This window comes from Podarcis filfolensis, assembly GCF_964270895.1.
Source record: "Podarcis filfolensis genome assembly, chromosome: 4".
NCBI classification, from domain to species: Eukaryota; Metazoa; Chordata; class Lepidosauria; order Squamata; family Lacertidae; genus Podarcis; species Podarcis filfolensis.
The window spans coordinates 43,854,415-43,876,642 of record NC_139607.1 but is presented as its reverse complement, the minus strand read 5'-3'; the positions used below and the strand labels follow the sequence as shown (position 1 = coordinate 43,876,642).

General features: G+C 40.6%; 1 protein-coding gene across 4 annotated transcripts in view; it reads right to left on the bottom strand.

Annotated features, from left to right (window-relative positions):
- IL1RAPL1 (interleukin 1 receptor accessory protein like 1) overlaps nucleotides 1-22,228 on the bottom strand; it is a 636,262-nt gene that overhangs the window by 271,379 nt on the left and 342,655 nt on the right. The gene's annotated exons all lie outside the window — the stretch shown is intronic.

Genomic DNA, 22,228 nt, shown 5'->3' with positions numbered 1-22,228 from the left:
GTCAAAAAGGGGGAAAATATTTTGGAAAGTATTTTGTTCTAATTTTGGTTTTCTCTGTGGGTGACATCACAGCATGTTAAGGTTGGTCACCCTCTTCAAAGTGTACTAGCATAGCCAAAGACAATTTCCCCTAAAGGTAAAGGTAAAGGGACCCCTGACCATTAGGTCCAGTCGCGGATGACTCTGGGGTTCCCGCACTCATCTCACTTTACTGGCCAAGGGGGCCAACGTACAGCTGGTCATGTGACCAGCATGACTAAGCTGCTTCTGGTGAACCAGAGCAGTGCACAGAAACGCCGTTTACCTTCCCGCCAGAGAGGTACCTATTTATCTACTTGCACTGTGTGCTTTTGAACTTTAAATGCCTTTTGACCTCTAATCTGGTAGATGTGTATCTGACAGTGTATACATATAAACCATTTTTCATTGCTTGCACTTGCAAATACCATGTGTCTCAGTGGCCCTAAGACTTCCACAAAAACACATTACTGTTCTATAGTTTGTCCATTTTTCAAACGGGAAATATGAAGAAAGCAGAGAAAGCCACAGAACTTTATTTACATAAATGGCAAATATCTAACTTGAAAATGAAAGCAGTAGCATACTGGTAAACATCTGCACCATTGTAATTTCCCTAGATATGTAGTGCCCCTCCACCTGTTCCTTGAGGGCGAGCAAGGACAGGCAATACAACAAATGCAGGCGTGTTTCCAGGCCCTTCTTCCTCTATGAACCTTCACACATGCCTTGTTTGCCAGCTGGAGATGCTCTCTGGAATTCCTACTAAAATATGTGCATCTGATCTCTATGAATATATGATGGACCAAAGAGCTGTTGTAGACAATACTTGCCTAGAGCCCATCTCCCTTCTCCTGAAAGTTTAGCTACCTAATCCCAGATGCATGGCTGTCAGTTGTCCTGTTACTTAGTCAGAGACACTCTATTATTATGTCTGGTGAGAAGTGATTTAACAGCAGGGGATATGAAGGAACATTCATGTCTCTGTAATGTACAATCCATTTTGTTTGGAGCTATCAGTTGTTAAGTTCATTATGTGCTACTGAAGCAAAGGTTTGGGGAGGGATGTAACACAGTGGCAGAGCCTTGCACCGATCTTAGCTCTGGATTTATCCCCATCATATTCAGTTATAAGAATCTCTGAATAGAAACCAGGAAGGATGTCTCACTGTGACCTTGAAGAGCAGCAGCCTGTCATAGTAGACAAGTACTGAGGTAGATGTATTTATCATCCAGAAATATGAATTATCAGTAAACTCGCTATATTCTAAGACTAGTTCATTTGAAATGTTTAACAACATGTAATATTTGTGCAAATGAATCTTTTGCATATTTCTCTCTTCCAAGCTTTCTTAAGATGCAAATGCATAATAAACAACATTGTAAGAGTGATTCATGGAGCACAGTATTTTATTTATTTATTGCCAATATGTATTTTAAAAACATAACTTTAAATCCCATATGAAACATTTAACATTCAGTTTTCATATAAATGAGAAGGAAACTGCATTCTTCCCCCCCCCCTTTTTAGTCTTGCAAATAACGGAAGAGAAGTACACAAAAGAATTCCACCGAAGAGAATTATCTATGCTCAAATGTTTTAAAATGCTATTGTACATGCTTCACATGCTAATATATTAAGCTAGGTTGCCATATTTCAAAAAGTAAAAACCAGGACACCCCCAGATGTCAATTCTGCCTTTGAAATCCTGGTAACGTCTGGAAAAGTCTAGACGTATGGCAGCCCTAATTAAGCAACCCACAAACCAAATCTAGGAAATATTATTCAGGTCACAAAGTTCTTAATACATCTGAAAGAGATGCTGAGGTACATATTTTAGTTTTCAGCATTTTGTTTAACATGAAACTACTGTGTAGAATTAAGGGACAGGCTATGACATTTTCTGGACAATGCCATTTCTCCATATTTTGGTAGCAGTTTCATAGCAGTTTTTCTTGCATAAGCAATTAGTACTTCTTCATATTAAAAGGATATCAATGCTGAAGCCACATTCTAAAGTGGAGCATGAACCACCACACAATGACAGAGACTACCTGAGGCAATTTCACTTCAGTAGGCATAACTTGAGGGTGGTGCTGTGGTCTAAACCACTGAGCCTCTTGGGATTGCCGATTGGAAGGTCGGCAGTTCGAATCCCAGCGATGGGGTGAGCTTATGTTGCTCAGTCCCTGCTCCTGCCAACCTAGCAGTTTGAAAGCAGGTCAAAGTGCAAGTAGATAAATAGGCACTGCTCCGGCAGGAAGGTAAATGGTGTTTCTGTGTGCTGCTCTGGTTCACCACAAGACCCGGAAGTTGTACGTCTGCTACCTCGGCCAGTAAAGCTAGATGAGTGCCGCAACCCCAGAGTCATCCACAACTGGACCTAATGGTCAGGGGTCCCTTTACCTTTTAGGCATAACTTGGGGAGCGTGGGAGAGGTAAATACTTTTTTCAACAACTAAATCAGCAGCAACAAACACACTTTTATCATATAATGTAACTTATGCTAGCAAAAGCATTGAATGCTTAATTTTATTCAGTTGCTAAAATGATATCTAATGCTGCTTCATCATATACCATGACTGACAAAAGTACAATAAATGGAACCCCACTAACTTCTGATTAATGTATATATTCTTTGCTCCTCAGCACATACAGCCCTGTTTTATTGAATGATGACTGCCTCATGGGCTGGAGACAAGTCCTGGATAGCACCAGATGGTGCTCCTATGTTCACAGTAAAATAAGCATGTTAAAACCAAGCTCCCCCAATCATAACCATAAACAATCCATAGACAGCCCCCTATGCACTGAAAGAAAATACAAAGGGAGTTGTGAGGCAGATGGTATAGCACCACCACTGCAAAGGGAAGTCACCCCCCCCCCCCATCTACAGGTTCAGCTTATGTATGAACACACCTGAAGCATGTAACTAATGTATACATGTTGTTAAGTTGTGGGCGAACATATCAGACGACACAGCGATTCTTCCAAAGCAGCTCTTTATTTGTAAGCTGGAAACAGGACTGAACAGCAAACAGCTCAGCCGGCCTGCTTTTATAGGTAGCCGGCTGTCAACATAGTAGCAACAACAACCCAGGGTTTCCCACCTAAAATAACTGACGTGGACCTGAGTGAAAACTACATACACAATACTCCTGGTGGCCAGGGTGAGAACTTCAATACATAACACATGTAGTGAGGACACTTGATTGGAGCTCTATGCATACATGCTGGCATGTTTCTTTATTTCAAAGCTCTAGCCTTAGTTTCATTTTCAGATGACCAAGATTTAAAGCTATATATATATATATATATATATATATATATATATATATATATATAGCTATATATATTACAGCACAAAAGTGAAACCAGTGAATATATCCATAGTGCATGGCATTTGGCTGTATATGTGAATTATCAGGCAGACATAAATATTTACTAAATATTATTCCACCTCCCTGAAAACATCTACTTTTTCACATAAGGAACTTTGATATATGAATCTCTCTGGACCCACGTGTGTGGGTGAATAACAAAAAGAAACAGCTGGCTCCCTGGCTTCAAATCACAGGGCTTGCACACAAAGAGCCCCGATAGCAGAGTATTAAACTCACAAAAATAAGCAGTACAGTAAAGCGTGAGGAATATAGGTTGCAATGAGCAGATCACAAAGTGTTAAATAAGCATAAAATGCTTTACTTACTGATTCAAGGTCTCAACCATGCATTGTTTCATGCAGCAGCAAGGATAATACAGGCAAAATACTATTGAGTAGAAAGTACAGAGTGTAGTTCCAAACATGTACTGTAAGTTTGGGAGAAGCTCACACATGTGCTCCTTGATGGATTACATGATGCACAGAAGAGACAGAAAGCTTCACTCTCCAGATATATAGGCCTGGATCAAAATATCCACCACACAACATTAATGCCCCCCTCAAGCAGGTGTAGGGAGTCCCCAGTGTTCTAGGACAACTATTGGGGGTGGGAGGTGCTGGTAATTGTAGACAGACTACAAACTCTAATGAAAGGAAGTTCCTTCCATTTGTGCAGTGGTATCTCTGGACAAAGCATATTGATTTGGCACCGATCTAACCCCATCAGGATGTATAATGTCCACATGATGCCAAATGCAATGAATGATTTCTGGAGTGAAGAATAAAAGACACATGGATTCTTCTTCTATTTTCTTCAGTTTTGTGAACAACGTGGTTACAACATGTAGTGTCTAATAAATTATGGATCATTATGAGCAATTTTCTTCGTGTTAATTGGAGGCTCTGATTCAAGTGGTTAAAATCCAAATGGAATTTCCCTGTGGGGTTTTCATTGTGTATCATAAAATTGGTACAAACCTCACAGTCAGTGCCCTTTTCAATATTTTACCATTACTAATGTAGCAGAGGATCAACCAGCCTATTAGCTTCCCATGTTTATAAATTGAAGAGAGAACAATTAATTTGGATGAACTTTAGTTCATTAATGATATGGATGGGTAATAAAGACAAGTGTCTCAAAATGCTATCTGTAATAGTAGGCAATGTTCCAAAGTATTCCGTTACTTAGAGGATGAAAAATGATGTGAGAAGACTCTTGATTGAAAACTTAAATTTAATGCAGAAATACTACTGCTATTAAAGGTTTTTTTGGGGGGGGAGCAGAGGATTGGAATTTATTGCTCTACCAATGTTCAAAAAGGACATAAAAGAGAGTGGATATGCAGGAAAAGACTCAAAATTTCAAACAGAAATAATAAATAATGACTCGAAAATTTTGTCAAAAATGTATAAGATGCTGTTGGAATGGTATACGAAGGATGAGGAAGTTAAATCGGTAATGATACACTGGGCCAGAGATTTTGGATATAATATCCAATTTGATGACTGGGTAAAAGTATGGAAGGAAAATTTAAATTTACAGCATGTACTGCGTTAAAGGAAAATGTTATGAAAATGGTATATAGATGGTATATCACACCGGTAAAATTAGCAAAAATGTTTAAGACATGTAACAAGTGTTGGAAATGTAAAGAAAAAGAAGGGACATTTTACCATATGTGGTGGGAATGTAAGAAAGTGAAAAGTTTCTTGGAGATGATATATAATGAATTGAAAAAGATGTTAAAATATACATTTGTAAAGAAACCAGAGGCTTTTCTTTTAGGAATAGTAAGTAATGAAATAAACAGAAAGGACTGCAAACTTTTTCAATACGCAGTAACAGCAGCAAGAATATTATTGGCCCAAAAATGGAAACAGGAGGAGTTGCCGACACTTGAAGAATGGAGAATGAAACTGATAGACTATGCAGAACTGGACAAATTAACTGGGAAGATTAGATATCTACGAGACCAAAAGTTCATCGAGGACTGGGGAAAATTTGTGGAGTATCTGAACAGTATATGTGATGAGCAAACAATGCTGGTCGGGTTTCAAGAAGCTTTGTGAAACTCGAGGAGTATTGTCAAAAAGAAATTTGACTGGGAGGGTATGTTTTAAGGCAATACTAAATTAAGGAAATGCGTAATTAAAAATTAAATATGGATGACTGGCAGAGAAGCTGAAGGAAGTCGGAAAGAGATAATCCATAGAAAATTTTGATATGGATGATATGCATATTTGTATTGAAAATCAATAAAAAATTATATATAAAAAAGGAATTTATTGCTCTACCTCTTTGCTTCTCTCACTGTTTATATGCATAGAATGAACAGGTGTGCAGGCAACAAACCTCTCGGACGGCTGGCACATACAGTAGTAGCTGGCTGGGAGCAACTTTTGTGGCCTGGTGGGGCACAGAAGTCCAGGTGTGGTGTGTGTGGCATGTATCTGTACACTACTGTCAGCATAAGGGCATGAGCTGGCAGGTTTTCCTCCCTTCTTCCTCTGCTTGTGTTCTGGCAGCCACCTGGTCTACCATAGGCTGCAGTTAGGGATGGAAAATCTGTCACTTTTGGTTTCCCTCAGATGCTGATGATGATAATGATGATTGGTTAAATTTATATACCGTATTTTTTGCTCTATAACACGCACCCGACCATAACACGCACATAGTTTTTAGAGGAGGAAAACAAGAAAAAAAATATTCTAAATGAAACAGTGGATGTATGATTTTTGTGGTTCATGCTGTGGCCACAGACATGTGATCTGACAGTGAGTTTGGAGTAGCCCAATGCAAAAATCCTGAGGATCCTTTGTAACCACGTTTTAAGTGGGGAGGGAAGGAAAAGCACTCAAGGAACAAGGAGCATGTGTGGGGTGGGTGGAGAATGATGCTGCTAATAATGAAGAAGAGGGGTATAAGGGGAGAAGGCTCCTCTCCTTTCCAGCTTTGCTCCTTTAAAGCAAGCAGGATCTGCTTTTCTCCCTCCTCCCCACTCATCCCCGGCTTAGCGAGCTGAAAAACTTTGCTGCTATTTAGCTAGCTGAGTGGGGAGGAGAGAGGGACAGAGAGTCTGCTTGCTTTAAAGGAACCAACCGGACAGGAGCCGCTTTGCTCCTTTAAAGAAGCAGGCTCTCTGTCCCTCTCTCCTCCCCACTCAGCAGCTCTTCTCCCGCTTTGCTGTTTCAAAGCGAGCGGAGGAGGGAAGGAAGGGGAACCATGGATCCTCTGCTCACGACTGGAGCAGATCCCCCCCGCGACCCGTAGGCATTCCCTCCATAACACGCACAGACATTTCCCCTTACTTTCTAGGAGGAAAAAAGTGAGTGTTATGGTGCAAAAAATACGGTACTTGCTGCAGCCCAAGTCTTGGTCTCAGTCATTGCTGTAGGAATCTTTGACTTATTCACAAACTAATTTTTGTGGACTAGGTTTTTTGGCTGCTCTGTAATGCATGCTTTGGAGGGTAACTAGGGAGATGGATGGTGTGGCTAAATAGGTCAATTTGATCATATTTTGGCATGCATGTGCGGAAAATGGAAGGGTTGTAATTAACACTGAAAAACTTTTGCAATAACTGAACTTTGTAAACCTTTTGTGGAATAAATATAATTGTTTAGGAAAATGAAGTTGTGGCTAAGGCCTGGCCAGGGCGAAGGCGGCCGTCCTCTTATATACCTGCTGGGATTGACAAAGCATCTGACCCTCACCTGAATCTCATAACTCTCCTGATAGGTGATTTGGTCTGCATCCACAGTGTGGAAATAAAAGATGAGATTGCCCACCAGATACCAGGCACTCTACTGTTCAAATTAGGCCGCAGTGTTTTTGTTAGAATCCCCTTCTCAATGAAGTAACCAATTTTAATCTAGAATTTAAATTCTCAAAACTTTATTATTTGTTAATTTGAGTAAGTAAACTACTGCTCTCACTTCATTACAAACAGTATTTCTACCTGCAACACACCTGAGCAAACCTGCTCCTCTTCCTTTCACAGATATTTTGTTGCCATTTGCAACTGCAGCTGCTTCTGATTAGTTATCATTTAATTCTTTGGGGAAATACTTAGCATGACACGTCACGTGCATGGAAGTTGCCGAACCAATTACCGTATTTTTCGCCCTAAAGGACGCGCTTTTCCCCCTCCAAAAATGAAGGGGAAATGTGTGTGCATCCTATGGGGCAAATGCAGGCTTTCGCTGAAGCATGGAGAGCGAGGGGGGTCGGTGCGCACCGACCCCTCTCGCTCTCCAAGCTTCAGGAAGCTATCCGCTAGCTGTGGGAGACGTGCGGCTCTCCCACGGCTAGCGGAGACCTTGCAGACACCCAGCACGCCCCAAGCTTCGGGCTTTGTGCAGCGCTCCGCTAGCCGTGGGAGAGCTGCGTGAAGTCGCACAGCTCTCCCACGGCTAGTGGATAGCAGCCTGTTATGGGGGCTGGGGTTGGGGGAAGCTCGGGCTTCCCCCGCCCCACCCCTGCACCTGGGGGGGGGGAAATAATTTTTTTTCTTTATTTCCCCCCCAAAAAACTAGGTGCGTTCTATGGGCCGGTGCGTCCTATGGGGCGAAAAATACGGTAACCAGCTAGAAGGATTACTATTAATAGCACCAGTTTTCCTATAACCTGATATTGCCGGATAGTTTTGATGAACTGCAAAAGCATTTTTAGTTTGCTTTCTGTTGCCACCCTGGAACTTTTCTTTATTAGTGCCACTTTCTTTTGTACGTTTCCTTGCAAATGAAGGAAAACAACTTTTTCTGCTTGTATATGTGGATAATATAATTTTGGTTACTGAGAACAAACAAGATTGTACAAAAACAAGATTGGGCGCAGGCCTGGCCAGGACATAGGCGTCCTGACTGTGACAAAGGTGACCTGTGTGCTTGCTTGCTTAACAGCTGTTGGGAACTTCAAGGTCCCTGCTCTCCCTTCTTATGGTCTTTGTACTGGACCTGGAGACTCCAACAGAGAGCATTCCATGTCAAGAAGGAAGACAAATGGGCACCCTATCAAATGACAGGGCAGGAGCTACATGGAGCAGGGCCTTTTCACTGGTGGTGCCCACTGTATGCCTCACTCTTCCCAGACCTGTTCTATTTTGGCCTGTATTTTGGAGCTTTATAATTTAGGAAGACTTTGGAAGAACTGGTTGACAAGTTTTATCAGTCGCTGACATATGAGCGGATTTTATTTGCTGCTATTCTGTGCTTCTGGCGCACCAGGGTTTACACTAGTGTAATAGAATTGGCCAGGATGCCAGAAGGGATACAATTTATGAACTTTCTCCATTATCTGCACAGCAGGGGATGTTCTGTCAACAGTGCAAAGGCTGAGCTGAAGCGTTCCCTGCTGGTTACCTGCTTTCAGCAATAGGGGTCACTGTTTGGTAGTACCTGACTGGGTACCTGACTAGAGCTCCCTATTGGTGGCTCTTAGGTAATTCACAAAATACAGAGTCCATTCATAAAACATAGTGTTCATTCATAAAGCAGTAACATAAATCTCCATTGCTACATATTGGGTGTATATTTCAGCGGTTTAACATACAGGCTTATGGCCATGCTGTAGTGTAGTGCTTATGTGGCTGTGAATAAAAAGTGGCTGGGCTCATTGTCTCGGGGTTTGGGGGGGGCGAGCGACAAAACTGATTTCCAATAAGTGCCCCCCTTTATTTCCATAACAAGTCCTTGAGTCTGTACTCTGAATAGTGACACCAGGGATCTAGGAGGTGCAGGGCTTGTCAGTCCAACCCCTGCACAGTCTCATCAGAACTGACCTTAAGGAAATTGGAGCAATTGGGCCAAATTGGGCCCTGTGTGCCTGTCCTAAGGGGGCCTCCGCACCAGGGTAATCTACATGGATTTTATTTATATCTAACATTTTGCAGACTTTGGCTGTGAACTGGGGCCCTACCCCCCCAAAAAAAAATTCAAGTTGCGCCCCACTGCTTCAAATTGGGCCCCACTGGCTAACCCTGAGTCTCATAGTTGCTGGGCCTGAGCTGCCCTGTCCTTGCATGAAGTCTTGGGTTTGCAGTTTTGGGAGAGTGGAGACTGCAACACTGGGGAGTAGGCAGGCTGGTGAGGCCCTCTAGGTTTAGAGGCCTGAGTTGCCCTGCCTTTGCATGAAATCTTGGGTTTGCAATTTTGAGAGAGGGAAGGGTTGCCTGCTGGGGAGCGGGCGGGCTGGTGAGGCCCCCTAGATTTAGAGACCCTAGGCTTCAGCCTACTTAGCCTATACATAAGTCTGGCACTGCCTATTAGAATAGCAAGTCACAAGCAGGGTGACCACGAGTTTTACTTTACAGTAGGGCAGACAGTTCTCTGTTTGAAGGACTGACCTGCCCAAGTCTGGTTTAATGATAAAGAACCCTAGGATGGGAGAGAAGGGCTTCATCAGTAGAAGCAATTTTGGGTTCCTTTGGGATGAAGAGCAGGATATAAATGTAATAAGGGAAGTCTATTGTTTTACTGGTTTTTTTTAAAAAAAAAAATTACTTGTTTTTATCCTGTATTTTATTCTGTGAACTGCCCTAAGATCTTATGGCAAAGGGTGGTATATAAATCTAATAAATAAAAATAAATTGATGAATTTCAAAACTTTAAACAGCACGGCCCCAAAGTCCTAAAAATCATTATGCATAAAATTAATCATAAAATGTCACCCTCCTAAATCAAAATGTTTTCATAGCACAATTACATGCTTAATGAGGGATGGTGCTCATTAATATTCAAACAGGCCTGATTAAATAGAAGAGTTGAGAGCAAGTGTGAACCTCAAGTTCTTAAAACAATGGACTAAAAACAGAGCAGTTCTGCTTCCAGAAGCCAGTTGTTTATGAACAAGAGAAAATTTTTAAAACAATCCATCACATGATGGAATAAATTCAGACCTTATGATTCTGGAGCAGTCATTATCTACATGAACAAAGAAATCTGGGGGATTATAGTCATGCCCCATGCTTGTTGTCTGGTTGTGCAAAAATCAGCTCACACTGAGGACTAACTGGATACAGCAATAAAGTCTGTTAATGTAATCTGATCACTTATTTGGGGGCTAAAAAGAAAGATAGCTGCTCCTTACTACACCTTACTACACTCTTTCTTTGTCTTCCAGTTTTTACTCCCTTTCTGATTTATTTCATGTAAATAAATCAAGGGTTACTGTAGGTAAAATAGTTGCTAACCCAGCCTAACTATTGTATAAATAAGCTCTTTGGCTTATACTATGGTACAAATTAAATTCAACAGTATCATACAAGGGATTTATGTGGCTTCCTTCCTGTAAAGGTAAATCAACTTTCAAAGAAGTAGGCTGCCCAGCACAATGAAATAGCCTTCTATTAACACTATACTCACAACAGCGCATAAAAGTACCACAATGTATTTGTTTTAATTAGCTTAGCCAAATTAATCACACCAGGAAGTGGTGATCTAGTTTATTGCATGCTTCAATTCTCAGAAGCAGTAAAAGCATATCCCATTCCAATAAAACAAGCCCACTTTATGATCCTGAATTGCTGCGGCTTTTCAGCATCATCTGGAGACGACGTCATGTTTAAATGTCCCTTGCTGTACAATTTGCTGGTTGCCAAGTTATGCCCATTAATTGATTTATAAGACTATTGATCTTTTGGCTTATTGATACATTTGAGGGTGGAAAAAATATCCTTTTAAAAAATGAACACATATCACATATCAAAGGAGAGGGAAAGAGGGAAAACCATACAGGGTTGCCTTCCCCAAGTTCACAGAGACAACAAGGGTACATGGGCAATCAAGATTCCATCCCATTGCCCCATAAGGGTTTTGGAGGAGAAAGCCACAAGAGGGTGCCGCCCTGAATCAGTTAACTCATGATTGTTTCTACTTACCCTCCAGAGTCAGGAGCCCAGCTTTCAAAGCAATTGGGTCAGATACAATTAAGTCTTCCTCTCCCGTGAAGTAACTGGAGCAGGCTGTTGTTGCTCTTTAAAATATGCAGTGTCACCTGTGTCATTTATGTAGTGTAGTTTCTGGGAAACACTGGCCTGCAAGCGCTCCAGTTGGAGAACAGCCTTTACCAAAGGTGTCATGGGCTATGAAGACACTCAAACACAAGGGAGAAACGTCCTAAGACGAAGGCACGCTTAGCAAATCCACACTATGATCAATTCCCACCCAGAAACCAATGTCTGCACTGTGGAAGGACATGTGGATCCAGAATTGGCCTCCACAGTCATCTACGGATTCATTGTTAAAACCGTGTTTATGGAAGACAATCTTACTCTGCTACGAGTGATTGCCAAAGAAGAAGAAGAGTAACAGTAGTTTCCCATGGGAATGATATCCCAGGTTATGATATTTTGGCACCTGAGGTGACATAATGGCACCCGAGGTGAATGACAGAACAGTGTCCTTTCCAATATGGAAGAAAGTAAGTGAAAATCAAGAACAAGGGTTTGGGGTGGGTGGGTAATAAAGACCTACATTGAGAACAAGGTCTACATCAGGAAAAAGGGCAAGAGGATCAAATCAACATTACGGTTGGTGGTTGAAGTGGGGATCAAAGACTAATGGGGAAGGGGGGGCTGCTTTGAATCACACTGGGCAGGTGCAGAGCATAGCCGTCAACTTTTCCCTTTTCTTGCGAGGAGTCCTATTTGGAATAAGGGAATTTCCCTTAAAAAAAAGGAAAACGTTGATAGCTATTGTGCAGCGCCCAGGAAACTTCAGAAAGCAGTCCCTACCATTTCCTTCCTTGGGGTGGGAGGAAACCAGTAGCGCTTCCTATTTGTTGAGAGGCCACTGTAGAAGGAGGCAGCAGATACATTCTCCAAGGAGGGTGTGGCAGTGGCAGCAGTAAGCAATGCATTCCTTGCAGGCTGGATCTGCTGTCCCTGTAGTTCCTGCTGCCTGAGGTGATTGCCTCACCTTCCTTCATGGGTGGGCTGGCCCTGATCAGGAAGTAGCAGTAGTCATGATAGCATGTATTTACAGTGGTACCTTGGTTTAAGAACAGCCCTGTTTACGAACTATTCGGTTTATGAACTCCACAAAACCGAAAGCAGTATCCCAGTTTGTGAACTTTACCTCTGTCTAAGAACGGAATCCAAATGGTGGAAGGGCACCAGCGGTGAGAGGCCTCATTAGGGAACGCGCGCCTCGGTTTAAGAATGATTTCAGTTTAAGAATGGACTTCCGGAACGGATTAAGTTTGTAAACCAAGGTACCACTGTATTTAAGGGCAACAGCTGAACTTAGAAGCTGGGACTTGCTACAAAGGCAAGGCTCAGGTTCAAAAGGTTCTTATACCCAGAGAGGGGAGTAGTTTATTTTACACGCTAGCCACATCTATTAAGGAGTCAGGCAGCGCACACTACACCTATGGTACCTGACATCTATTCCATAACTGCCCTTTAAATAAAGGTCTTATATTGAGCACATGCCTTAAGGAAGCCTCTGTGTGAAAGCAGCCATGAAGGGCCAGAGCAGACAAAGTGACAACACTGGTCAGTACACTGGCCCTCAACTTGCTCATTTTAAGAGGGCTTATTATGTTCTCCAATATTACTTAAGAGAAGAATGTACAAGTTTAATGGACTTATATTATTATAGTTATAGCAAATGGCAAAACAACTGGCACTATTTACAGGCTTCTCACTTACCTTCCTAGAAAGCTATCTGTGGACAAATGCCGGCTCTCTTGGCCTGAAGCAAGATGAGCACTGCACCCCATAGTCGCCTTTAACTGGACTTAAGCATCCAGGGGTCATTTACCTTTACTACATAGTGGGACACGATTACTACCACCAATGAGATTGTAGTTTGTGCTTGGAGAGCAAAATTTGCTTAGTTGGGTAGTGCTACATAATTTCACTATTTTGAATGGAATCAGACAATATTCAATTAAAGGACTAGATTAGCACTCAAGTTCCTGGTACATAAAATCTAATTAAGTTTGAATCAGATAACTCGAGCAACTATATATTTTAGTCACATATAAAATTTTGTTACCTCACATTTATTTACAATAGCCCTTCCTCCCACGCAGCTTTTGATCCCCCTCATCATAAATACTTGGTTATGGGCTTGCCAACTCCCCTAGTGAAGAAGCCAGTAAAGAGATTTTGCTTCAGCATTACACAACTCTGGCTCATTTTATCTCTCATTAAAAGTCAGAGTCAAACACATTATTTTGAAGGTATGAAAATCAATATTACACTGGCATGCTCCCACAGCTTAATCCAATTCAAACTTCTCAATAAAAGAAGTGCTAGGGCAATTTATGACAACATGCTGTGTGAAGAAGGAGTGAAGAAGATGGCTCAGATGAATAAAATTATCTGGAGTTCTATAATATCCTCACTGAACATTAAAATAGAAAGTAAAGTTTATTGTTGAAATTCTGAAGCAAATATTCCACTCCTGATGAAGAACATGGGAATTTCTCTAACCTTTAATATAGGTGCTGTGTGGCAGCTCTGAGTGCACATAGATCTATTCATTTTAGTGAGGTGGAAAGCTCTGTGTACACATTCAGATACACCCTACATGCTGTCTCCTATACTGATGTGTATAGGGAGACCCTTATCTTTGTGGAAAATGTGAGTACAGCTACCATGGTGTCACTGGATTAGAGCTAAAATATCCTATAACAATCACTGTACATTCATCTAAATTGGTTTGGGGATGAGAGTTGTGCGGAGGCAAGTGTATACCCTGTACATATGCAAGTTCCACATACTATTCCCAAAAGCAGATTGCCGTTAAAAATGTTTTAGTGGCAAGTGGCTTTGGGGAATTGTACTAACATCTGAGCAAAAACAAACAAACATACAAAAAAGCCTCAAATAAAATGCCCACAGCTGGTTTTTACTGCACATAATATGGTATTAATCAAAGAATTTTCACATTAAGCACATTTCTGACGGTGGCACCCACTTACAGCTAAAGGGAATCTGACCCATGAGATTCACTAACTATTCAACCCATTGTAAATGTGTTTTTTAAAATTATTATTATTATTACATGCACATTGCATCAGAGGCTTTTGTTGTGATAAAATTAATTACTTTAGCACTTTGAATTTAAAATTTATTACACCCACAAACAAGTGCATTGGCAATCTCTGTCAAATAACCACTTGAATAATTGTGGCATTGTGAATAAACTGTATGACTAGACTAGGCAAGAAATGGGTTCAAATCCCTGCTTTCACATGAAACTCAGTAGATGACTTCATCATTCAGCTTTACTTAATTGCACAAGACTATTATGAAGATAAAATTGGATAACCCAGATATTGGAAGCATATTACTATCTATGTGAAAGAAAGATTAATTATGCAAGTAGATTTTATGTTGTGAACATACAGAAGAGTGGGACAGGAATTGATCCTTGCCCTACTGCCTTGCCAACCTTGCTTTCGTGCTCTTAAGTGTGGCCTGATTTAACCCAACACTGGTGTCTCTTAAGTGTGGCCTGATTTAACCCAACACTGGTGCTCTTAACTGTGGCCTGATTTAACCCAACACTGGTGTCCAGTTTGAGTTGTTTCCACTGCACTCACAGGCCACATATGCACCTGCCTGGACAAATTAGCACCTTCTGTAAAGAAGCAGCCCTAATGTACTTGTGACTAAGTCAACATTCAGCTAGCATACAGCATTCAACTCTCATAACAAACAGCAACTTATTTTGCCTTGGAGCAGATGTGTTTATTATCTTTCAGGACCCAGTTCTCATTTGCACCAAGGTCCCCTTTCTCTGCTGGAGGAGTGAAAAGAAAACACATTGCAAATGACACACAGTTCTACAGTGTTCAGTTCTTGTTTTGTAAGCGAATTTGTAAGTGAATTAAGATTTCAGCATGGAGGGCAGTGAAAGAAAACATGCACTGCATTTTAATAACAATCTGAAATTCTTTGCTTTTATACTTTTCTCAAGGACACTTTTAAGGTAATAAAGATTAGAGGTAGTACCTAACGAACTAATTCCATCAGGGCAAGGATTTCTGCTTGTGGAACAGAAACCTCCCCCTTCCACACTGCATGTCCTGTCAATCTGATCTGGAGGCTTCCCCTCCAGAGCATATCTAGAAAGGATACAGGATGTGCAAGGGGATAGGAGAGAAGGTAAATTCTGTAGCATAAAAATAAATCCTTGCATTGATAGAACAAGGTGGTCAAATACTCATAGTACAGTATAAACATTCAGCAGAGTATATATAACAGACCCTATATGTGTAAACATATGTAGCCATGTGTTCAGGAATCCTTCAGAATGGAAGCTTCCCACATGATGGTGCAGCTAAGACCTGTGTGGAAGGTTTTTCCTCACCGTATAAGTCAGGTGTGGTGTCTGCTGCCATGTTTCTTCTCCTCCTGCTCCATGAACGTTCACTTACCATATGGTGTACACTGATTGTCTGAAAAGGGCTTGTGCCAGTAGAGATATTAAATAAACACATATGCTCCCCAGAATGTGGTAAAAAAAAGAAGTGCTGATTCACTGCAATAGCTTTTCTCTCTATACAAGGGTGTTCTGTGGAGGTTGTTTTAAAACACTCTCATACTGATTCATGAAAAGGAGAACAGTCTTTGGAAATGATTCAACATCAGACAACCACCACCACATACTCAGTAAACCTCAAATACCTGCAACAAATGCGGCTTTTTGCCTCAAAACTATTTTTATTTCTTGTGCATACAGCAACAGAATATTTTGTGACTAAGCTACATAACCATTTTGTTGCCTTAAGTTCTCCATACATTGCCTAATTTCTGGACAATGAAAGGCAGCAACACTTCTTTGAAAGGGTAGAAGCACAGTTCCCTTTTTCACTCCTGAATCAAAACAATATAATTTTACTATAATACGTCCGATATTTGCATGTGCACGAGTCCCACAGAAGTCAAGAGAACCTGCAAGGGCAAGACTGCAGCATACAGAGCTACTATTTTTTAATACAGAAGTAAATAAATCTGCAATGTTTGTACTGTGATGGTTATTAACACATACTAATGAATGCTCCTTTGAGACTGGAGTTCCGTTCTCTTCATTATTATAGGTGTGAAATACTCAGATAATGAAGTAGTACTTTTCACAGTTATTCTAATCACATCACTCACCATAGGAAGAACCACGGAGTGCAGGTAATCTGCAGAATCCAGCCACGAGGAAAGGAAAACGTTGCAACATGTCATGTTTTTACCCATGGCTCTACCACACAATTAGATTCCACACATCACCAACTTCTAACATGGATGCACATGAGCCAGGTGAGTTTACAGGTATATCCCATGTATGCTGTAGATTAACTTTTGTATCTTCCAGATATTGTGCAACAGCCAAACACCATTCCATATTGTCTTTCAAATAAGTTTAAATAAAACCAGTGGGTATTATCCAACCAAGCTGTCCCTTTAACCCAAGGACTTCTGTCTCCTTAATGGGACTAATCTGCTCTGTGGGTCCCCTAACATTCCAGGATACCTTAACTGGGTACACCCCACAGTGTGTAATTGAATACATAACATGCCTCTATTTTAAAGAAATGTCTTATTTAAAATGTCCTGCATTCTATAATCATATGCGTATTTAACTAGTTCGTTATTGATAGCTTTAGGAGCAGGGAACAGAGGTCAGAAAGATTTCCATATATATTGTGAGCTATTTAAAAAACAAAAACAAAAATCTACTTGAATCATTTCATACAGACATATCTGTAGGGACATATCTTGAGGGAAGAATCATATTATCTTGATGATGATTCAGCATGACAGGAATCAACCACAGAGATACACTGGCCTATCTATATTTAAAGAAAACAATTTTAAAATCAAAAAGCTCTTGTTTGTGATAAATTAATAATATTTCCTGCAAGGAGTGGGACAGTTGAAAAAGTAGAAGCAGCATGATATTTCATATTTTTCTGTGGTTGCAATTGCACACATATCTGGAGAAGCAAATACTTTTGTTACTTCTTGTTGTCTGAAATTGCTCCTTGCTAGCGATATCTGAAGCAAGCATACAGTGGTATATTATGTATACATTACGTATATACGAGCACCTTACCAGAGAACTTGAATTATATATCAAAGATTCCAACCTTGAAAGTATTTCCTTTTCCTGAGTGTTCATCTTCCTAGGAGGCAGGCAGGAAATATGCCATTATGGTACTTCCTCCCAATCCACCAAATGGTTGCCAGCATGGGAATCCATACAGAGTATTCCCTCACCAGCAGTAGCTTCCATTAATTTTAACGTTATCTACTTTTGCATTCTTTGGCATAAGCACATATCCTTTTTCTAATGGAAGCCAACAGCAACACTGAATAAAACATTACAAATAAGCTAACCTAATTTAAAAGAAGGAGAATAATACCAACAGTAAAACAGAACAGTAGTACGCAAATCATCACCATGTTCCAGATGCTTCCAGGTGTTTGGGTATGAGAGTCAATCTTAAAACGTCCAATGACCCTACTGTATCTCTTACCATTACTAGTGTAGACACTCCCACCCTGGCTCTCACTCGCAGAGGCCTTATGCCCACTAATGAATGGGGAAAGGGATACTGGGACTCCACTGTTGACTCTGCTCCCTGGTGTCATGCATGGTAAAAAAAAGCTAAAGGTAAAGGACCCCTGGACAGTTAAATCCAGTCAAACTTGAAGTGGGTCTCACCTTGCTTCAGGCTGAGGGAGCTGGTGTTTGTCCGCTGACAGCTTTCCAGGTCATGTGGCCAGCATCACTAAACCACTTCTGGTGCAACGGGACACTGTGACGAGTGGCAGAGCATATGGAAATGCCATTTACCTTCCTGCCGTCACGGTACCTATTTATCTACTCAAACTGGCATGCTTTTGAACTGCTAGGTTGGCAGGAGCTGGGACACAGCAATGGGAGCTTACCCCGTCATGAGGATTCGAACTGCCGACCTTCTGATCGGTAAGTCAAAGAGGCTCAGTGATTCAGACCACAGCACCACCTGCTACCACCAGGAGCTGGCACAGACCAATGACACTGACCTAACCCCTGGAAATCCACGTGTTGCTGCAGAAGTCTGGATAGTATTAAACCTAGACATGAGCAGTCTTTCCCTGTGCAGATATCTGCACCAAGGTATAGATGCTGCTCCAACATGCATGTTCCTTGTGTGCAGCATGCCTATTGATTCTGTTGGTGTAAAATTGTGAACAGACAGTAGGCCTGTTTATTTTGCCATGTTGAAACCATTCTGCAAAGCTCCCAGCATGGAGTATATTTGTGGTTGGGATGTAATGGAGACAGTGTAATCATACTGTTATGTGCCTGCATCTAGGGACATCATGGGGTGGGGCTAGCAGGGGCTATTTAAACCTATGCCCTCCACCCATTTTTGCTTTCTAACACCCACTGAGCCCATCTTAGGCTGCAGTCCATCCCAGGTCTTGGTGCTAATCAGTACAGGGCTGAGTAGGAATATTTTTCTTATCTGCTAATTGACTCCTGCGAACAAGCTCTCCCCCGCCCACCTATTCTGTGTTGCAAGCTGTTGTGGTAACGGCATAGGTAGTAGGTGTGGCTAAATAGGTAATTGGTGACATTTGGGCAGGTAGGTGTGTAAAACTGGAAGAGTGGGATGATCAGATGGTGAGCAGCCTCAGGCATCTTTGGTGGAGATATTTTGGGGCACATTTTGAGGCCAGTCCCTCTGGGATTTGTGACCTGCAACAACAGAAAGTCTTTGGGGTTGCCCTGTCTCATCCAATAGGAATTGCGTGCCCCTAGGCTGGGAAGTGGGTCAGAAATGCCCCAACTTACCTTAAGGGTAGGGTTCAGGTAAGAAGTTATTATTAGGTTGTTCTGAGCAAGTTCTTTGGAGTTAAGCTGCTCCTGCATAGTGTTAACCTTCTGGCAATATCCATACTGATTAAAATACAGCCCCACACATTTGTGTCTTGCTCTTCTTTACCTATTCTGATCACAAAACACTTTTGGCTGATCAGAGTAGGACATATACTGGAAATATATTGTTTCGCTATGGTTCGCATCTAGAATGCTCGACAAGATTTAAACATTTAAAAGAGATTTAGTTATTTACAGTAGATCCCAAACCAGCCTCACCCTGAAGGATGGAGAACTGTAACAACAAAGGAAATACATATATGAACTACAGTACTGGAGTCAGAATAAAATTGTGTGAAACAAATATGGAGAAACAAAAGCACTAAAAGCATAAAAACCCCCAGACCAAATGCAAATATATTATAAAGCATCTTTAGTCATTGTTTCATGCAACAATGTGAAAACTATCAAGGGATACTATATGCCAAGAAACAGTCTAGCAAACACTTCTACAACAATTATGTAACTGTGAAATAAGGAGTTTTGGTGGAAAGGATGACAGACCTTCGGTTGTATCTGAATACAATATCATTCCTTTTATCACTTGCCCTCATTCCAGTTTTAATAAGCTCTCTTGGCTCCCTTATCTTTTTATGTTCACTCCACAGCAATTAAACAAAAATGCAAATATCATCCTCAATTTTATAACAGTGACTTGTATAAAACTGCATTAAAGTGATATATTTGTTAAATGATCTATATACTTCTGTTACACTGTGAATAAATTTTATGCAACATCAGCGCATACACATTGAATATATGCATGTGTTTGCATGCTAAATGTGCATGGAATGATTATCCATTATAATTCCATCACAAGTGCTGAAGAAGCAATAACATTTGAAAGGCATAACTGGTTTAATAGGAGAAGAGTGAACACTGAATTCTGAATGACTGCTTCAAATGATTGTCCAATGTTAGAGGGAGAAAATAACCTTCCATATATTATTTTCAAATATTCAGACAAGATTATGTTAAATACAGTGATTGTGGTTATTTTTATTTTTGTTTCATGTGAGAGGTGACTTTGTCTATGCAGTTGGAAAATTCTTCAGGCACGCAAACAGCTTTATGGACTTGTGAATTCCCAGTGGAGCTTCTGACTTTCAAAAAGTAGCCACAGATTGCTTGTGAAGATCTCCCGAGTTTCCATAGAATTTCTATCATCATCATCATCATCATCACCATCCCAAAACAACTTGCAACAAATATAATAAATATTAAAACCAACTGCAACAAACAGAACCAATAAAAACACAAAGAAGAGCAAGACTTACAGAACCTGTCCCAATAAGACAGGCTGTATGTAATAGAAGCTCTACAAATTGTGGGCCAAAAGCCCAGGTAAAAATGAAAGTTTTTGTTTGGTGCCTAAAACAAATAAAGGTGGTGTCAGGCAAGCCTCCCAGGCACAGCATTCCACAGTAAATGGTATTGTAAGTAATTATCAAGACATGATACCAGTACTTATAAAAGAGTGGTAGATTTAGCGGCACAATTAAAAAGTATGGTATGTTATCAGGAAGAAAACTGAAAAGAAATCTCTAATAAAAAGCAATTTGTCCATACTGTCTTAATAATCTGGAACAAAATAAGAAAGCTGTTATACGTTTTCCAAAGATGTGGGTAACAATTCACCACAGAGTTAGATGTACTTAATCCCACTTATTTCAATGAGTTGAAGAATGCCTAACTTTAGTTTGCATTGCAGCTATGACAACACTGGAGTAGGTTCAAACGGAATGGATGGGCTTACAAATAACTACTATGCAAGCAAAATCATTAAGTGAAAGACACTGCTATGATATATTACACCATAATGTCTCTGAGAACAAAGTGTACATTTTTCTAACAAGACCACATTTAAATGGTACATAGTACCACTGTGGTTTATGGAGCATATACCAAAATACTTAATTTTGTTATGTTTAAAAGTTCATGAAGACTTACAATCATTCTGAAAGTGACCTATGGTCCATTAAAACCAATATGAGTAAAGGAGTAGCTAGTGCTACAGCGTAAAATTTATACAAATACTACACAGTATACACTGCCTGCAAAGTAGTAACTGGAAAATGTTTAGCAGCGTGAAGCACTTTAAACAAAATAAGAGCACCCTTCTAAGCAAAATTCTATGTTCACTATTTAATACTTGACAAGGTTTTCATGTTCTGTTTCAACATTTTTGGAAACTGTAAACAGTGTGAGCTTCCTTTTCCACTACCTTTTCTTCTCTATATACTATTTTCCCCTTATCTAGCTCAGTGCAGCAACTACTGTGTTCTTAGGAGTTGAAAAGCATATAAAAGGTGAAACAAATAATAAAATAAAATTGTTTTTCACTCAAGATAACCAGTTCCTAAGACTCCATTGGGGGCAAAGTCCAAGGAGCTATGCACTTTTCTGGCAGCAAGCTGCGGCAGAAACAGCAGGCTTGACTGAAAGTTTTTCTAAGAGTCAGACCCTGTCACATAACATGTTCAAGATGCTCTTGAAGTTCTGACCTAATCTTGCTGTTTCTTACTTTGAGCAAAAGCTCCGTGGTGACACAGAGGCTCCGTGTCACTACAGAGCCTGACATCCTGATTGAGAACTTCCTGTGGACCTGAGTCCTGAAAGTACGTAATGTATAGCACATGAAATATTGAAAAGTAAACACTATGGCCCTGATCCCAAGAACTGCACAGGCACCACCATCTACAGAATAAGTCCACAATGACACCCATAACTAAGTATGGGAGAACGGATGTGCTCGTGGCACCTTGATGGTAAATCATGGCTTTACAAGCATGTGTTGTTGCTGTTGTTGTTTTTAAAATATATTTTTATTAAGGATTTCTTAGTTTGCTAAAATACGTGCATTGTCTCTTTTTTCAAGTTGCGTTTTCTACAGATCAGTTTCATTTGTTGTGAGACATTAGTGTTGTTGAAAGCGATCCAGTTTAAGCATC